Raw genomic sequence first — 19,799 nt, forward strand, 5'->3', positions numbered from 1 at the left:
GGGGTATTTGACATCTGGCACAGGATGCAAGCTCTATCTTGCATCTTTGTATTAAGGGACCAGATTAATGTGGAGAGGCCCAGAGCTGGGAGACCCAAAGGACATCCTTTTGCTACTCCCCCACCCCCGCCCCGCCTTTAGCTGGCTCTAGCACTCCTCTGAGTGCTCATCTCTTAGATCAGTGGTTCTCAACCAGGGGTACATGTCCTCCAGGGGGTGCACAGAGGTCTTCCAATGGGTACATCAACTCATCTAGATATTTGCCTAATTTTACCACAGGCTACAGAAAAAGCACTAGCGAAGTCAGCACAAATTAAAATTTCAAACAATGACTTGTTTATACTCCTCTATATACTATACACTGAAATGTAGGCACAATATTTATATTCCAGTTGATTCATTTTATAATTATATGGTAAAAATGAGAAAGTCTGCCCTTTTTCCATAATAATGTGCTGGGACACTTCTGTATTTTTATGTCTGATTTTGTAAGCAAGTAGTTTTTAAGTGAGGTGAAACTTGGGGGTATGCAAGACAAATCAGACTCCTGAAAAGGATAAAGTTGTCTGGAAAAGTGGAGAGCCATTGTCTTAGTGTTTTTCATCAGTAGATCTCAAAGCACTTCACAATCTTTAATGTATTTACCCTCACAACACCCGCATGAGGTAAAGAAGTACTATTGGCCCCAGATGGGGAACCAAGGCACAGAGAAGGCTAAGTGACTTGCCCAAGGTCAAAGAGGAAGTCTGTAGCAGAGCAGGGAATTGAATCCAGGTCTCCCCAGTCCTAGGTTAATGCTCTCACCACTGGACCATTCTTTCTCTCTGATCTGGCTCATAATAAAGTGGCAGATATGAAATAGCAAAGGTTAATTATTACATGGGGGTGGGGGAAGAGTTTTGTAGAGTTCCAGAGGATGCTGAAATCATGCAGAACAACAGGAAATAATTACTGATGTTACAGCTGAACTGACAGCTCTTGGTTCATATCTCATTTAAATATTAATGGAAACAAAATTAGCACTGAGGATACGATGGATAGTTCAGAGCAACACATTAGAGCTGATTCCATTCTTCCTGTGCTGACCAGGATATGTTCCTATGCAAGTTGCTATGGTTTGTATTCATTTGTTTCTGGTAGGGACCACAATATGCTGGGCTGAGCTGGTTGGAAAGAAAAAAAAAATCAGTGAAACAATTTTCATTGGCATTTGCTCATTCACCACAATCACAACAATCCTCAGGATTGTGTGGATTTCCACAAAATTCCACCGGAAACCAAGCAGGTTTCCAACCGAATCAAGCCTGGCTTCCTGACAGCTCACCCGTCCGGCTCCTTGGCAGCTCACCAGGCCGGCGGATATGGAACTGAGAGCCCTTGAGCCCTGGCTCCCAGATTCACAGTTCCTCTGCAGCCTGGGTTCCCAGGGACATCCGCTCCAAATCAGAATGAAATCAAATTTCTAAACCTGAAACTTGCCCGTCTGCACCCAGCTCTAGTGCAGGGTTCTGCAGGTGGAGGAAGGCATGGTCCCTGCTCAAAGAAATTGCAGTCCAAAGCCTTATCCAGCCAGTGGCTCTGCCCAGGCCAACCCTAGCATCCACATGGAGTCCCACTGACACAAGGGAGGTTCTGTGCTGATGCAGAGGTCTGCCTAAGCAGAGCCAGTGGCAGGATCAGGGCCTAAAGTGCTCGATCTTTCAAAGAATCAGGCACAAGATGAAAAGGGAAGCAAATTACCATGCTGAGGGCCCTGTTCCTCACTGAGACCACCAGCAATTAGATGTGGGTACTGCTAACAAGAACATCCCAGCTGATCTCAACAGCTGGGAAGGAGCATAAAGAGTGGGGTGGTGTTTCTCAAACAGCCAGAACTCAGAGTCATTGTCCAGAGCAGGATCACACTCGGGGTTGATCCTGCACCACTGATGTCAGTGGGATCCTTGCCATTGATTTCAACAGTCCCATTTAAGTGGCAAGGCCATCATCACTTGTGCCTTCCGGAGGCTTCACTCACAAGACTACGCAGAGCAGAGAGAAATGAAACGAACTGCAGCCCACACTTGTGCTGATGTTAAAGTGAGGCCTGGTTTTCAGAAAGGCTGAGCAAAGAAACAGCTGCCATTACCTACAGCTGGAGTTGTGGGAGCTCTGTGCTTCCAAAAAAGAGGCCCATGATATTTCTTATTCAAGCTTCATATGACAAAGTGACCATTATGGAAACAACTGGTTGGATCAATGCGGAACAGTGTTTCTCTCTCTGCAGAGAGAGCAGGTGATAGGAAATCAATGGGCAACATATTGGTCTCTGCAGCTCATTGGATGGAAGCAATCGTTAGCCCTTAATGTGAATTATGAAATAGGTTTAGAATGCCAGATGCAAACGGAGCTCTTCAGTTGGCCGCAAACAATGTCAGGCCCCCATCACCACCCCCGTTAATCCACAGGACCTCCTCGCTTTTTGCCTGGTGTCTCTTTGCAAATTCCATGTTGTGAAACCAGCAAGACCCACTCCCCGAACAGTCATTCAGGGCAACTCTTGTGTTTGCAAGGTGCTTCAAATCCCTTGTGCTTCCAGATCGTGCGGCACACTGCTTGAGGCGTGCTGTAATTGCTCACCAACGCACCGGCTGCCATGTCTTAGTGCTTGACTAGGGCTGCCCCTAAATGAACAGAAGTTTTAACTGAATCGAATGTTCATTATAAAATATATAGCAGCCCCCTGCTGCTTTTGAAGTGCTGGGCCCCTGCTGGGGAGGGAATGCCATGGGAGTGACCCTCCCAGCCACTTCAAGAAGGAGATTGATGGAGTCCAGCTGTTCCATTGCCAGAGAAGCCTCACCAATGACACCAGGCCTTTAGAGCTGCCTGGGAGGTACAGAGGCGAGTAAAAGAGGTGGAGATGTGTGTGCGTGTCATGGCAGGGTGAAGGGAATTCTAGGCAGCAAAGATTGACTGACCTGACAGTGCCTCACACCAGTTGTAGGAGTCGTGTGCTCAGGCTGAGGGCAGACAGGATATGCCCCTTTCTTCACAGCATGCTAGCCCCCAGGAGAGCCATGCCCTCCGACTCTGTATGTGGAAATGCAGAGCTCCACACAGCAGAATTGCATCCATGACCTACAATGACCTCTCATTCTCCTCGTATAGAGTGCTAAGTGCATGTGGCTAGATCAGATTCTTGTAGGCCCTTGGAGCCCTGGGATTTTACTCAGGTAAAAATTTCTCGTTGGGACAGCTGAGCCATAGGACGAAGCAGGCAGAGCATTTGGGGGTGGTTATAGTGCCCCTTGCAGGTATTATAAAGACAAGAGTAATAGCAGACTGAATGCAGTCACTGCAGTAAAGACTAGAGGCACATATACGGCCCCCCACCACCATAGTATCTGAGCATTTCCCAGTCTTTGATGTATTTATCCCCCAACACCATGGAAGGGAGGAAAGAGCTGCCATCTCCATTTTACGGAGGAAGACCTGAGGCCCAGATGGGCCCACATACCCAAAGGTATTTTGGCACCTAACTCCCATTGAAATCAGTGGGAATTAGATGTCTAAATACCTTTGAGGATCTGGGTCCAAGTCACTTGGCCAAGGTCCCACAGAAAGTCTGGGGTAGAGCAGGAACTTGACCCCAAGTTCTATGCTGGTGCTGTAACCATTGGGCCATCCTCTTCTCTATACAAGGGTTTGGGTACCTCTTTTCCCTGCTTAAGGCCCGTAGGAAGCTAAGTGAACTTTAATTCATGGAGCTTTAAAGAATGAGGAATTAAGTCTTTCAAGACCATCTCACACCATTCTACTCCCTTCCACCTTCTGTCCACTGTCATTTTAAGAAAGCAGGTTGCTAGACCTCATGGTGGCAGAGAATAGCCTGAAAAAATCCACACACACCCCTCCCCCCCAGACTCAGGAACCAGCAAGCAAAGAGAACCCCACATTTTATTCACTGAAATCTTAGCTTTAAGCCAATCTCGTGCTGTGGGGGGCTGGGGGCGTGCCCTCGGACTCCTGCTCTTTGAAGAGGTGGGGTTGGCAATACTGCAGCTGCTTGACAATATTGGGCCAGATCCTCAGCTGGTGTAAACTGACACAGCTCCACTGAAACCCCCGGAGCTAGGCCAGCCTACAGCAGCTGACCAGCTGGACTATCATCTTTAAACTGTGTATTAGCAAGTGATGTTTGGTGGCTCTGTATCTAAGGAGTGAAAATCGATACCTTGCAGCATGAGCAGGGATATCTTACTCCACAAGTAGTCCAGTCCAGGAGAGTGAGTGGAAAAAGCAAATGAGTGGAGTAAGATCTTGTCTACACACAAAAATTATGCTGCTCAAAGTGGTTCGGTGCCCTAGTGTGGATGCAGTTATATCAGTATCAAAGTGTTTACACTGGTATAACTATCCCCATATGGAAATATTTAAGCTAACCTAGAACAAGGCACCTTTGTACTGCTAGAACTGCATCTACAGTTGGAGTTGTTCCAGTACAAGTCTTCTAACCCCATCCCTCTCAAATTACACCCTTGACAGATAGTTATATTGGAACAAAACCTATGTGTAGACCATGTCCTAAATCTATAGAATAAACGGTATGATATTCTGTTACAGGCAGCATGGCCTAATGAACAGAGCAGTAGACTGAACACTGGTTCTATTGCCAGCTCGGGCTGCTGGGTGACCTTGGGCAAGTGGCTTCCCCTCTTTGTACCTCAGTTTCCCTATATGTAAAATGGGGATAATGACCTCCTTTGTAAGGTGCTTTGAGAGCTATAGATGAGCAGTGCTCTACGAGGTTTTATTACTGTCTGAGAAAGATGCATGTCATCACAGAGTTAGCGAACGTACAAGAAAGGTGAGATAGTTAATGGCCTGGGCCTGATTCTCCACTGCCTTGCACTGGTCATTGACACCAGCGCAAAAACAGTTTGAAATGCTACATTCTGACTGGTGTATTTTTCAGGCCCTTTGCACCGGGTCATTGACCTCACAGGATGCACGGCAGCATTGCGGGATCAGGCCCTGACATTCGACTTTTGCTTTGACATAGCCCGACCATTGCAGCTTTAATGTTGCAACAATTTTGGGCCTGAGAATTTTGCATTAGTATAGATGTATTTCAAAAAGTACTGAGGGACTGATCCTCAGGAGATGTATGTCAGCATAGCTCCACTCATCTCCAGGGAGCTACACTGAATTACACCAGCAGAAGATCTGGCCCTTTGGATATTAAAAACCAAACCAAACAAACACTTTCAGCTCCATTCCTCCCCTCTCTATTATGCAGTCCCCAGCAGCGGAAGTGTATGCTGAAAGGCTACTTTGTAACAACAGCCTGGGGCTTCTCCACCCTCCCACCCTGTCAGCAGAGCACCTGGTTAATACTCAGAGATGCGAGTGACTTGCTGAGGAAACTAATGCCTTGTTTGTCAGCAAGGCTGACAAGGGAAGGGAGGACCAGTGCGACTGGAAGATATTGATCTTGCTAAATGAAGGAACCTGAAAGTGGCAGAAGGAAAGTGTGAGGCCAGACGGGACCTCAGACAACATCCCCTTCCTCCCTGCTGCTTGTCGCTCTGAGCCAGGAGAGACCAGGTCCTCGGAGGCACTAAAGTGTCACTTGATGTTATCAATAAATTGTCAGCCTGAATTTCTGCGGATTGCCAAGGGTCACTTGCCGCCATGTCAGAGGCTCTGGCATAGTTGGGTAACGGCTTCCCTGGAGGAGGGCAAAGGGGAGCCCACATGATGATCTGACATGTGCAGTGACAGCCACATCAGGAAAGTATTGTCGTCTGAACGGAAAGGTGGAAAAGTTTTTGATCTCTGCACTGAGGTCTGTTCCAAAGGGACTCAGCGAGATCTGGGACTGGCAACATCAAACGTACTGAAGCTCTCTTTGCCTCTCTTATCTAAAGTGCTTTCTCCTGCCCCACGCAGCTGAGTTCCAGGTGGGCAGGGAAGGTCCAGCAGCCGCCCCCACCTCTGAGCACCACAGGACAGCAGCCACTAGAACTTGTGAAACACCAGGTCCTTGGAAGTGGGGTCGCACTCCATCCCAACACACACGTACTGAGCACAGAATGTTTTATATGAAGTAGCTTGTTGCAGAAGCTCATGAAGAGATTACTGCTGTGGTTTGATCTGTGCAAGGCTACAACCATGACAAACTGGCAGAAAGCGATGTAGGCAGCTGCAATCAGCGTCTTCTTTCGAAGGCTGGCTGCAATGGAAAGCTGGCCAGGCTCAGCTGATTTGGGCTTGTGGGGCTAAAAATGCGTAGATGTTGGGGTTTGGGCTGGAACCTGGACCATGGCACCCTGAGAGAGGGGTGGGTCTCAGAGCTTGGGCTCCAACTCAAGGGCATACACTTATTTTTAGCCCCACAGCCCAAACCTTGGGAGCCCAAGTCAATTGACCTGGGCCATGAGACTTGCTGTGGTGGATTTTTTATCGCAGTGTAGGCATACTCCTTGTTTCCTTGTGCTCCCCCTGTGCCTGATTCCACCTCTTGTCTCTCTTCCTGAGACTGTAAACTCCTTGGGGGCAGTGACCATCTTTGTGTTTGTAGAGGACCTAGCACAATGGAGTCTTGGTCCCTGATTAGGGCTCCTTGCCACTATGGTAATATAGGCACCTTTATTACGTACATGTGGCTTAAGGGACCTAACTTTAGGCACCCAGGTTTAAAACTTTTAGCCTAAGGCCCAGATTTTATAAGATATTCAGACATTGTGATGCCTAACTGATTTAGGAGCATATGATTTAGTCACTTAGGAGCCAAAATCCCTTTAAAATTCTGGACCTCAGTGATCTATAGAAGGTTGCATAAGATGTTTGTAGCAGAAACAGAAATAGGTCTCAGCTCCTGCTCCCACTTTCAGCTACAATAGCACCTAGAACCTCAAGATCAACCAAGCTTGAATGAGCCTAAAGACTCATCTATCTACTTGCTCCCAGGTGTGCAGAGCCAGGTTGAGGTATGACGGCATGGTGAAAAGGGAGCCATTTGCTAGCGGGAAACAAGATCTAGAAAGCTTGACACATTGTGCCGATACATTAGATAGCCAACATGTTCTCCAACTTGTCTTTATTGTCTATGTTCAGCAGTTTGAGTCTTTTTAGCCCAAACTCATTCCAGCCAAGGAAAATTTGTTTTTATCTTTAGTTATTTTAGTAGCATTGCAGTAATACCTAGGAGCCACAAGACACCACTGTGAGAGACTGAATAAAACGGTGAACAAAGATGGTCCTCCCTCCCGCTCCTGGAAAAATTCACTAAAACAAAACTGGGATTGTAATTCCTAATAGAGTTGGAAGCCCACTGCATAGAGAGAGAACTAGAATGCATTTCACACTGCATCTGCTCCAGCTCCTTTGGAAACCATTCAGAGTTGGGTGCTGGATCTCCAGTGGGAGCAGAATTGAGCCAACCGTGTAGGTATCTCACTTATTCTCTTATGTGCTGAATTAGTGTTAAGGGTTGATCCATTGCAGCACTACACTTTTACATCCATGCGACTGTATTGACAGTTGCATCCCCCTTAACTATGCAGTAGCAAATGAGGCCTTTTATTCACATGTACTCAGATTTTTAAATGTAGAAATAGCAAATTTTCTTGCAAGCAGAGTTTGCCTCAAGTTCCCAAGACTCCTCTTCAGAGGGACTCTCAGCTTGAGCCTGGGTAAATGGTTTACTTTGCTTCCCAAGTTGGGCCTAGCCACTCAGTAATTTCTTCATGTCATAGTGTATATAGCTAGAAAGGTATCAAGGTAGGTTATTTTGACCTCTCTCTCTCACAAAATTCAAATTTCTCAATTTCAAAATGTCAGTCAAAATTCAAAATATTTCAATCATCTCTGTATAAATATTTAGCTTATAATACCTGACATTTCATTCTCCAGTAGGTCCATTTCCTTGCAGCATTTCTAATATGGTGCCACCACTGGGCTAAAATAGTAGCATTTCCAGGTGTCAAACTCGAAAGAAGGATGATCTCAGAAAAGAGGCGGTAAAGCCTGAGTTCTTCTAGTTCTGCAGTACACACAGATCCTTCACTAGTGAAAAAAGGTTCACCAGAAACATTGCCCCTTGAAGTACAACTTTAGTAAGAGGGAAATGTTGAATATTGATTTAAAGTCAGAGCCCTAGATCAAGACATTTTACCTTGGAATATACTAGGATTCATGCTGAGATTCACACATGTACAGTTCCAACAATTCAAGTGTCAGAGGAAAAAAAGAGTTGTTTAATTCAGCGTAATAAGTACAGCCCATGCTGCTGCAATTCCCTGCTTCTCCGGGGTCTCTTCACTTCCTGTTACAGTCTCAACCTGTCTAGGATTTCCAGTTTGCCAATTCATCAAGATCCTGAACCTTGCAGTTCTAGAATCCTCCTGTACCCAAATCCCGAATGCTTCATTCCATCTGTGTGCAAGTGAACAGGTACCTAAGGGATGATACTGGGGAACCACTAATAAAATCTTTTTCCAGCCCTCTTTTCTGTTAATGCTGTGGTTTTCACCCTTAAATAGGACAGAAAAGCCCCTCATATAGTTATGTATCAGTTTTAAAGACTTTTAAAATAGAGACAGAGAAACAACTAAAATCCAAATCACCATAGCTTAGCACGGAACTTTTATGCTACAAATGTAACTATAAGCCTTGGCAAAAGTCACATTCCCCTAAATCAACACATAAGTGTGCTGCAGTGCCATCCAGTGACATTGAGAGGTACATATTAGAAACAAGGCACCCCATTCTTTAGAAGAACTTGGTCTCATGTTTGCTCCTATGCAATAGAGCTAGTCGGGAGATTTGACAAAAACATTTTTCTCAGAAAATGCTGATTCCCACACACTTTTGGTTGTGACGAAAAGATTCGTTTTCTCGAGTTTCCCATTTGGAAAAAAAGTTTTAAAATTGTCAAAACATTCCCTTCCAACTTTTTCCCTAAGTCAAGGTATTCCGACTTTTCATTTAGAAATGTAAGTTAATTTAAGGTACAAAAAAATTAAAGATGAACATTGAAACATGGTTTTGAAGTTATTGAAACTAGATGTTTCAATTGACCAAATAATAAAAAAAAAAGTTAGATCCTCAGTTTGCAAGAGTTTAGAATTGACTTTTGGGTCCCAGTTTGGGTCAAAAGATTTTTAAAAAATCTTGAAAAATTCTCATGGGACAGGAAAGCTATTTCCCCACCCAACTCTAATCCATCGGAATTAAGTCCAAAAGTTTGATAAATTGAGGTGGGGTTAAATGATAACCTTGTAGAAGTTTCCACCCGTCAGATACTTGAAGAAAGGAAGGGAATTGTTTTGCATTGACCAGGGAGATAGACTGCTGTTATTGCTCAATAATACCTGCATTGCCCCCATGGCACTAATTCCCATGGCCTCTTCTATGGAGAGTGTTGCAAAAAGGTTAAGGTGCATCTGAAGAAGATTGCATTTGAGTGGCTGACTGCAAGGGTGATGAGATGAAAGCTCGAGACCTGTGCTGGGTTTTTTGGTTGTTTTTTTTTGACGCACAAATATATTCTCGCCACTTAAAAGAGATCCCTGAATTGTAGAGGAATGATCAGCAAGGAAGGAGAAGATGAGAGAGAAGAGCAGAATGATAGAGCCAGTGGTTCACCCACTGCTTGTTACTGGTAGATGGCTCTGGGAGTTGCTTCTTTTCAGTAAATCCAAGAGTTAGTGCTGAACCCTGGAGAGAGGTTGAAAGTATAGAGATAACTAGTAATCTCTGGGATAAACATTTCACATTTGCTGGACTCCAGCTGAGCATTCAGCACACTCTCTTTTGGAGGAAGCAGGCTGGCTCAAGTTTGGAGGAGGAAGAGGAAAGAATTTTTCCTGTACCTGATCATTCAGGGAATAACAAATTCTAAACTACAAAGAACACTGGAGTGCTAGAACAACAAAAGGAGGTCAGATTAACATCATGGTGGTGGGCAGTGCTGGGATAGAGGCCCACCTGTGAGAACAGGCCAGAAAACAGATTCTGTTCCAAGAAAAACTCCGGGTTTGAAAAAACTGGATTGAAACGATGCCTAATTTTTGAAAATTTTCACTAAATGAAATAAAAGTGAAAACACTTTGATGAATTCAAAATGTTTTGTCTTGACCTTGACCCTTATTATATTAAAAATAAAGTAGATTTCAGAGACAAAAATCAGGACAGTTTTCATTCCACTTTGTGGGACATTTTAACTTTTTAAGTTTTCCCATTTTTCTCTCACCTACATTTATAGATACAGTTTCATTAAAAAAACACAACACACTTTCATTGAAACAATTCTTCCATCTGAAAATGCTGTTTCAACTAAAGTTTTCTGCTTGGCTCAGACACTTTCTTGTTCTATTTTATTTGGATTTTGGCATGGCAAGGAGAAAGGTCTGAGGAAAGGGGGATATTCTTTTCAAATCCATAGCCTATGATGTAGCACCATGCCTGGGGAGCTGTACCGTCAAAGCCATCTTCCTCAGCTTAATATCTCCCTGGCAAGATCACTCTGCTTGACTGGTTGGCTACTTAGGTGGAAGTTGTAAATTCAGATTTGGGTGGGAGCTTCAAATGTGAAAATGGCATTAGCATATTGCTGTTAATTGTGAAGTCTGGATGTATTTGTATTCACAATAGAAAGGACTCCCATATTCTTTCCATAAATATTCCGTAAAGAGCCCCCAATTGTTCCAGCCCTGACACAAGTCGAGTTAGGATGCTAATTAACCGAAGTCTAGCCATGTTTCTGAAAATCTTGAAATACCCCTAAATACCAGGTTTCCAGACTTCTTGTGCAAATTCAGCTGTAACCAAAGAACAATGTTTTGTCTTGTGTTCCAGCATTTTCATTTCACCATCACGGGCAATCTCTTTCCTATATGTAAAGATAGCAACTAAATGCCTTGCCTCCTTCCTTAGAGGTTCTTAAGGCCCGGCTTGACAAAGCCCTGGCTGGGATGATTTAGTTGGGGATTGGTCCTACTTTGAGCAGGGGCTGGACTAGATGACCTCCTGAGGTCCCTTCCAACCCTGATATTCTATGATTTTATGTGCTATAATGAGCATCTTGGGATCAGCAGTGGACATCTAGTTTAAATGTAGATTGGCCTTTTCTTCAGTTGAGGAAGAGGCCAGAGTGGTTAACAAGAGACCGGGGGGGAGTGGGGAACAGAGCTGTGGTTCTGAAGCCCTGGGATTTTCATGGAAGAGTATTAATTACCGGTAGTTGCCAACTGTGGAGCACTAGGTCCCTCCCTGCTGATAACTAGTGCTATGGTGTATGTGACAGCCACTAATGGTTACCAGAAGATGCTAGGTAATGGTGTCCTGTTCTGTCCAAACCGTTTAAAGAAGATCTCAATGTTTCTGTTTTGTTTTTTGACCAGCTGATATTCAGCCTATGAAAGATCTGATGTTGCAGCGTTTTTATATTGGCTTCCATTAGCTGGGTTGTCACTCTCAACATCCACTTTGATAGGACAACACATAGACTGTATTTAGCACCTAATAAAAAATAGAAAGCTGTTTTCTTCTTTTGTAATTTGCATCCTGACTCAGATTTGGCATAAGCAAAGTCGTTCGTAGTCAGCGAAATTACCACTTATGCCGGTCTTTAAGAAGAGCCATACAATTCTATGCCAAATGCAACATTTGGCAAACAAATCCCAACCATTTTCTTTGTGCCAGACAGGCAAAGAGCGTACAGTGCATGAGCTACATGATTTATGGCGAGTTGAGAGACGAGATCTATTCACCCAAAAGTCTATGGCACAACTGAAGTTTGTTTCTCCCTCCTTAGTGTCTTGGGTGGGAGGAAGGCAGAGTTTATCACATACACTGTGCCCTGGTGTTGAAATATGATTGATGATGCAATACTTGGCCCATTCTCATGTAGCTTTTTTGCAAGCCATTTAGCCTGGGAATAAAGCACCCTGCCTGAAACTTGTTAGCTATCTGCTGGCTCCCATTACCTGCTTATCTTCAGGAACTCAGGGAGAACCCTCAAACTATGCATAATTTTGCTGCAGCTCATCCCTGGTTCATTTACTTAATCAGGGGGACGGAAAAAGCTGGTTGCAAATATCCTGCATTGCAAACCATTCTTGCCAAGTCTGAAATCCAGCATGGAGCTGCACCAAGCTATTTGCAGATGCCGCTCTCAGAGTGGAGAGGCTGGGTTCGAACTGGAATAGGCTGACAGTTTAGCTGTGCTTCAGCTCTGCACATAAGAGCTTACGGGGGGGGGGGGGGAAAGAAGTCCCAGCACTTTACCAGGAAAAAACCTCAGCGGCAATAAAATTAATTTCCTCCACTAATATATACAAGACTTTCTCCAGGAGAATTATGACTCAAGCTGATCAAAGTCTGTAAGTGGTACTTATGCTATCAGTTTCACCCCCTTAATGCCCTCCTGTCAAAACAAAATCTCTCCAAAAGGCTTTGAGGAAAATCACATGAGCATAATGGCTTTAAAAAAAAAAACAGCTCTAAGTACTTGAAAACATATACAGAGAGGACTATTATATAGGCTGGTGTAATAGCACTTATATTTGAATGTAAACATTCTTATATTAGCAAGTGACTTCTTACCCATGAAAGGCAGCCGTGCAGCTCCGGCTGCACATGGTCAGGGTATCGCGGGAAATGGAGGGGAGGAGCTGGGCATCAGTGGGAATACTGTACTATGCAGGATGGCAGCTTCAGGCAGAATTGGGTAATAGGGAAGAAGAGGGATGGGGCTCATTGAGGAATAATTTTTAAATAGAGCACCACATTAATCCCTCATCCAATGCCACTGATCCATGCCAGGAAGGAATTTGACCCACCACACTATCTGATTCTTCTTTCTTTTTCTATTGTAAAAATGTTTGTTTGAACATGTTTGATGAATTTAGGACTGGCCTGGCAGCCCTGGGAACTTAAGCCATCTGTTTATCCCCCGAATAGAGGCAGATCAGCCCTGACAGAATGACAGTTCAGTCTCCCTGGCCCACGCAGAGCTTGTCTTGCTGCTGGGGCTGACAGCAAAGGGACTAAGACAAGCATTTTCAAAAGTGGCCACCGGTTTTGAGTGCTCAATTTGGAGAATCCTGGATCTGATTTTCAAAAGGTGCCAAGCAGCCGGCAGGGTTGAATATAAATGTTAAACTGCCTAGGGCCGGATTGCGATCCTTGCTCTGCCCCTGTGCAGTACCGTGTTGGGGTGGAGGAGCTTGTGGAGTTGCTGTTTCCACACCTGTGCAGATGGGAGTGGCCAGGCAGGGGCTGGGTATGGGCATAATGTTGGCCAGAAGCACAGCTCAGCCAGCCCATAATGAGAAGCAATCTGCACATGGTGTAGGGCTGGCACAGATTCTTTCTTCCTGAGAGCCGGGGTGGGAGGGGAGGGACACAGAACAAAACAGGAACCAGACTGTGATTGACTCAATCTAGTTTCTGGTATGCTCCTGAGGCAGCAAAATTACATTCTGCCTATTCCTCGGAGCTTGTGGCAAAGCCACATTACAGCCATTATTCACATGGAGAAGTCTTGTGATAGTAACATTGCCCGGATATTGATGCCTTTCCCTTATGATTTTGTAGCTTCATAATGGAGCTGATCAACAGTTCTCTGGAAACATTTTTTGATGGAAAAAATCGCTTTTGGACCTAAGAGGAATTTTTGTTTAAAAAAAAAAAAAAGTGTGTATATATTTTATATATATATATATATATTTCACATTTCTATCAAGAGTGTTGGAGATTTTCATTAAAACAAAACCTCAACTGAAAAGTTGATGGGTTTAGATAACCAAAAGTGGCACCTTTTTTGATCTGGTTGGCCCCACAAAAACCTGACAAAGTTTCTCCACAAAAACCTGCAATATTCTGAAGTGAAGGGAAAATATAATTTCCTGACCAGCCTCACCTCACATAGGACCCGACCCAAAGTCCTCTTGAATTCACTGGAAAGATGCCTATTGACTTCGATGTCTTTGCATCAGTTTCACACAGATTTACAACACTTCATGTGGGGATTTCCCCCATCACCCCCCTACACACACACCTCCTTGCCGGTATTTACTGTCCTGCTCTCACATTTGAGGAAATTCCTTTACTTGTGATAACCATGTCTCTAGCTCACATTTTCTCTATCCTGTTGACAGTTTTAAACCAACAGATTTATGAACATTGAAGGAACAGAAATATTTAAGACATACCTACTATTTTTCTTATCTAGAACTGCCTGGGATGATTTCTAGACACAGCACTTGTAAAGGAAGAAATTTTTCTTTGCTGAAGGCAGCTAGAAAGGCAGACCCAATCTGTTTAATGAGTTTTTATAGCTCAGTATTAATACTATCTCAGATTTTTATAGAAAAATTTCATTGCAAATCAGTTATCACTTCTGGGACCAATGAAATGCAACCCACCTCTGGGGTGGAATGCATCAGCTTGATAGACACAGCACAAAAATGCTGCCCAAAGCTTTGGCAGGAAGTGAAGAATTCACTATCCAATTGAAATCGCTGGGGAAATTTAAGCGGACAAAAATATAATAATCTTGACCGGAATTTGGCTGAGACATCAAGGCTGATTTAGCATCAGAAATGCAATGGTAAGAACTGCTGTGCAACATCAAATCAAGACAACGGCATCTCCTAAACTATGAACTCCTAAAACTACACTAGGCTAAAGCCACCAGTTCTAGCCCCACCCAGAGAGAAGAGCGCCACCTGCTGCCTCAATAATACAGCTTCCCTCAGCACCCTGGGCTTTCCTCGATGGCGGCCAGTCCAAGCACTGACCTTATCACAGCCAGGGATTCTATGATTGCAGACTAGGAAGGAGCAGGGAAGTGCAAATTAGTTTGCATAAAACAGGAACAAATGCAGACCCATGCCCTCACAATGGAGCTCTCTTCTCATCACAGGTCAGATTCTCCACCTCGGCTCCAGCCCGTGTGCTGTGGGCACTAAGCCAAAGGAGATGGTTCCTCTCTCAACAGAGCTCTCTCCTCTTGCTGTGGCGGGTGCGGAGGGACATGTCGGGAGCTGGATGGAGAGCAGCTCTGCCCTGCCAATCCATAACAGCCATGTGGGCCCTTAAGGGCCCTAGAATAGCGTCTAACTGAGAGCAGCCCTTGAAGAGGCAGAGGGGAAGGATGGCTCAGTGGTTAGGGTGCTGGCGGGAGACTCAGATGCAATCTTTGCACGGGCACAGGCTTCCTGTGAAACCTTAGACAAGTCACTTAGGGCCAGATTTTCAAAGGTCAATGGGAGTACAGGTGCCTACCCTGCACGGGTATCCTTGAAAATCCTACCTGCGTCTATAGACTCCTAAGTACCTTTAAAAAAATCTGTGTCTAAGCGCCCAGTGTTTAAGAGGGGGGAAATAGCTCTGCTTCACAAGGGTGTGGTGAGCATAACCAAGGACTGTGAAGTGCTCAGACTCTACACTAGTGGAGGCATCATATAAAACAGTTTGGGGCTAGGGAACAGGGCTGCAGAAGCTTGAAAACTGGGCCGCCAAAACTGGTTTATTGACAGCTACCTACCCCTCAGCAGATCTTAGCACCTGATCCCTCTCAGATCAGCCTATTGGTAACCAGGAGCCACATCTCTGGTCTCTTGTTATCAATACGGTTCCATCCAGTTCCGGCCAAAGCCAAGAAGTAGAGAAATGTGGGAGCATTTGGATAAACAGCCTCCTTTTAAGTTGGCTCAGGGCCTTCTTCCTGATCCAGGAAATGGACGGAACTGCTAGTCTATGACGGGCCTCAGTCCTTAGAGCAGGGTTGGAAAGACAGGGCCTCAGTCCAGGGCCAGGGGCTCGTTCTGAGCTGAAGCTGTGCTGAACTTGGAAGCATAAAGGAAAGCCCATGGACAGGGTGTTGATGGATTGCTCCTGCCAGAGCCCATGTTAAGATTGGGGAGTTCTCTGGTAAGCTTATTAGTATGCAGGCAGGTCCTTTGTTTTCTCTGCAGTGCTTTTACCTTAAGAATAAAATAGGCTTGGATAAGATGTGCTACGTGGGTAACTTATAACTGGAGCAATCGCATAGTTCGCCGTCTCCAAAGAGACGGCAAGCAGGTGTGCTTGGGCAGCCTGGCTCTGCTGGGAATAACACAGTGAAGGCAGAGAACGGTGCAGCCTGGAAATACCCCAGTCAGACAGGAGCGAGACATAGATCTCCACCCAAGAAAGGCAATGGCTGGGGAGCCAGAAACCTGAGAGTGGATGTGCCCCCAGGGACCACTGAGGGAAAACTCAGGTGCAGTTGCCCTGAACTGAGATACTCAGCACCTGACAGAATCTGCCCCCTTGTTTCCAGTAGGGTTCCATCCAGTTCTGGCCAAAACCAGGCAGTAGAGAAATATGGGCACATTTGTTGGTCTCATTTTTAAAGCTAAAAAGTTCTGATATATCTCCCCAAATACTTGATTTCAGCTTGGTTTGATTTTTTTTTATTATTATTATTTTTAAGTCTCAGCTGGTTTGAATATCCCAATTTACAGTCTCACAGAGTGAATGTACCCATACAGCAGTGTGGCCTAGTGGATGGTGCACTGAACTGATATTCAGGAGACCTGGGTTCTATCCCCAGCTCTGCTGCTGGGTGACCTCTGTGCCTCAGTTTCCCCATCTGTAAAATGGAGATGATACTGACCTCCTTTGTAAAGCACCGTCAGATCTACTAATAAAAAAGTGCTACATAAGAGCTAGGGATGAATACTACAATCCTATTTCACGCTTCTGTAAACCCTTTAATCTGAGGATTTCAAACTGCTTCATGAACAGAAACTCATTTTCCACAATCTCACTCTGTAACAGACATTATGCCCATTTCACCAAGGGGCAAACTGAGGCAGAGTGGCCATGACTCACCCAAACTGCACAAAGTGAACTAGGACCTAGGAGTCTTGGCTCTCAGTCTCATGCTTTAGCCACTACTCCAGTGGGTCTCAAACTTTTCTACTGGTGACCCCTTTCACATAGCAAGCCTCTGAGTTCGAGCCCCCCCCCCCCAGAAATTAAAAACACTTTAAAATATATTTAACACCATTATAAATGCTGGCAGCAAATCAGGGTTTGGGATGCAGGCTGATAGCTCACGACCCCCCCATGTAATTACCTTGCGACCCCCTGAAGAGTCCCGACCCCCCAGTTTGAGAACCCCTGCACTACACCATACTCTTCCTTATCCCATGGATGTTCAGCAGAACGATCCCCAGCAGCTGAGAAGTATTTATACTCTCCTGCTTAAACATCCCCATTCCTACATGATACGTGGCTGGAGGCACGGCTGACCACATAAACATGCTAACGTCTGCACAGAGCAAGCTCACTTTAAGACCAAGAGCCTGTGTGCTGTAAGTTCTCCCTTCACCATGTAACAGCCGGCAATGGATTGATACTGGGGAGAAATTCTCCACTTCCCTTCACTTACTCTCCCAGATCAGACACAACAGGGGCAGGCAAAGGAGGTCCTTTCCTATGGAAATTAATGATGTCTCTGTATACAGCCTGACTGCTGGCATGAAAAACATCAAAAAGAGGCCCCCAGTCCTGCTTCTTAACCCTAACCCTCCGCTTCTAACACAGGCAGTTCATCCTCAGTGGAGCTCTGGTGCTCTTCCCGTCCCGTGGCTCTCGGCCTTTCCAGACGACTGTCCCCCTTTCAGGAGTCTGATTTGCCTTGCATCCCCCCAAGTTTCACCTCACGTAAAAACTTACGTGCTTACAAAATCAGACACAAAAATACAAAAGTGTCACAAGCACACTATTACTGAAAAATGGCTGACTCACTTTTACCGTACAATTATTAAATAAATCAGTTGGAATATAAATATTGTACTTACATTTCAGTGTATAATAAATAGAGCCGTATAAACAAGTCATTTTCTGTATGAAATTTTAGTTCGTACTGACTTCGCTAGGGCTTTCTACGTAGCCTGTTGTAAAACTAGGCAAATCTCTACATGAGCTGATGTACCCCCTGGAAGACCTCTGCATACCGCTGGGGGTATGCGTACCCCTGAATTGATTTAGTCTTCCTGACACCAAAGCATGACATAAACTAAATTTTAATTGCAGAAGTTGTAACAATGTTTCACTTTCATAATTTAATCCTAGCACATCTTTGTGTGTGAGGATCTCAAAGTGCTGGCCATTAGTTATGCCTCACAACACTCTCGTGAGAGGTAGGGAAGTGCTAGAGAGTGTAGAACAAATCATTGCAAATGAATATAGGCTTCATTGTTTACCAGACTCCTGTCACAGAAGTCTCTGTAGCTAACGTTGGGCGCAAGCTGGTTCCTATTCAATGCACCGTGTGCCTTTGACTTTAATGGCAGCAGGATTTGGGCCCACTGAATGCACTACAAGAGTCAGTCATAAGTAAAGCAATCAAAGTGAAAACACAATGAAAATTGTTCCCATTTAATGGGTTCTTGGCTCAGTTCTGTAGCTAAACAAAGTGATGGTTACACACATGTAACAAGTAAGTGCTTCCATGGGCATTTAACACAGGGCTCATGCCTTACTCTTTAGGGCAATCCTGTTCCAAGAAGCCTCTGGGGGCCTAACACAAAGCACACACCAGCTGTGGTACAGTTACGTTGTGGTGTTATAGAGACACCTAATGGAACATGTTACCAAATTGGGATTTTCACACTATTTACTAAGCACTAAGGCCAACTAAGCACAACCTGGGTAAACAGGCTGTACATATGGGCGCCGTGCAGCAGGTAAGGTGCAGGGGTCTTGCTCCTGACCAAGGCGCAGCAAAGGAGTTGCCTTGTTGCATGTAGTGTGGCCTCAGGGCTGCAGTCAGCCAAGCAGCTGCCGCCCACTCTCTCCAGGCAGAAGGGTTCAGTCAGTGGGTATGCAGAGCCATGGGGATGCCAGCATAGGGCTACCACTTCTGAGGTACCGAAAACCAGCACATCCAGATGATCCCGAGCCCATCAAACTGAATGGTTAGCAGTGTGTACTGACAGATTTCCCAGGACAGCTGCCTCCAAAAAAGGGACCAATCTAGGAAAACCTGGAGAGGTACCAATATTACCCCAGCCCCACCCCACCCCCTGCCAGATCCACTACCCAGCCAGGGAGCCCCTGCAGAGCTGTGCTGAGGATGAGGAACCTTGGAGCCGTCTCCCTGCAATCCCACCCTTCTTAAAATACAGTGTAACCCCATTGGTTCCACTGCCCTGAGGCTCTTCTGTGACTGCACAGGGCCTGCTCTGCCTACTGGGGTAGGACTAGTGGGGAGCTCTTCCCCACTCCTGCGAACTCTAGCATGTCCTTGGAGATTGCCAACAAGATCCACCACCACAGTCATCTCCTCCTCCGCTCTTAACTGCCCCCCATGCTACTTGGTGTTCCTCCAGATTCAGAAACCTCCCCGCCCCCAGTTGCCAGGTGTCACCAACCCTGTAATTGGTAGGCATGTATGAACTTTATGGTTTGGGTTCAGATAAGCACCTAGCAGCCGGGAAGAGAACTGGGCAGCTCAAGGATCTACCAATGGGCCACGATGCCTTTAATCTCTAGGTCACAGAGCTTCACCTCCAAACCTAGCAGAGAATGAAAGTTGTTACTTCACTAAGGCCACTGGACAACCTTCAGAAGGTGACTTGGTTGTTTTCTTGGTCTATTTCCAAGGGGACAGGTGTCCTTAACCCAAAATCTGCCAAAGTCAACACTAGTTGCCCCCTTTAACAAGTGGCGAAGCCAAGGATTCACTGATTTGTGGGAATGAAACTCTCCCCTTTCTTCTAAAAGGGGTATCTTTAAGATGAAACACGTGA

At 45.2% G+C, this 19,799-nt stretch overlaps 1 long non-coding RNA gene across 2 annotated transcripts in view; it reads right to left on the minus strand.

Annotated features, from left to right (window-relative positions):
* Positions 1-895: 895 nt before the first annotated feature.
* The window catches only part of LOC120386352, a 32,490-nt gene continuing 13,586 nt past the window's right edge, over positions 896-19,799 (minus strand). The window contains exon 3 of one of the 2 annotated variants that reach the window (XR_005589674.1): positions 896-1,163. This is a non-coding gene — a long non-coding RNA (uncharacterized LOC120386352). Of the gene's footprint in view, positions 1,164-2,253; positions 2,664-19,799 lie in introns of those variants that run through there. The other variant, XR_005589673.1, reaches the window with a different exon arrangement.

Source organism: Mauremys reevesii, linkage group 18 (genome assembly GCF_016161935.1).
Source record: "Mauremys reevesii isolate NIE-2019 linkage group 18, ASM1616193v1, whole genome shotgun sequence".
Classification (NCBI taxonomy): Eukaryota; Metazoa; Chordata; order Testudines; family Geoemydidae; genus Mauremys; species Mauremys reevesii.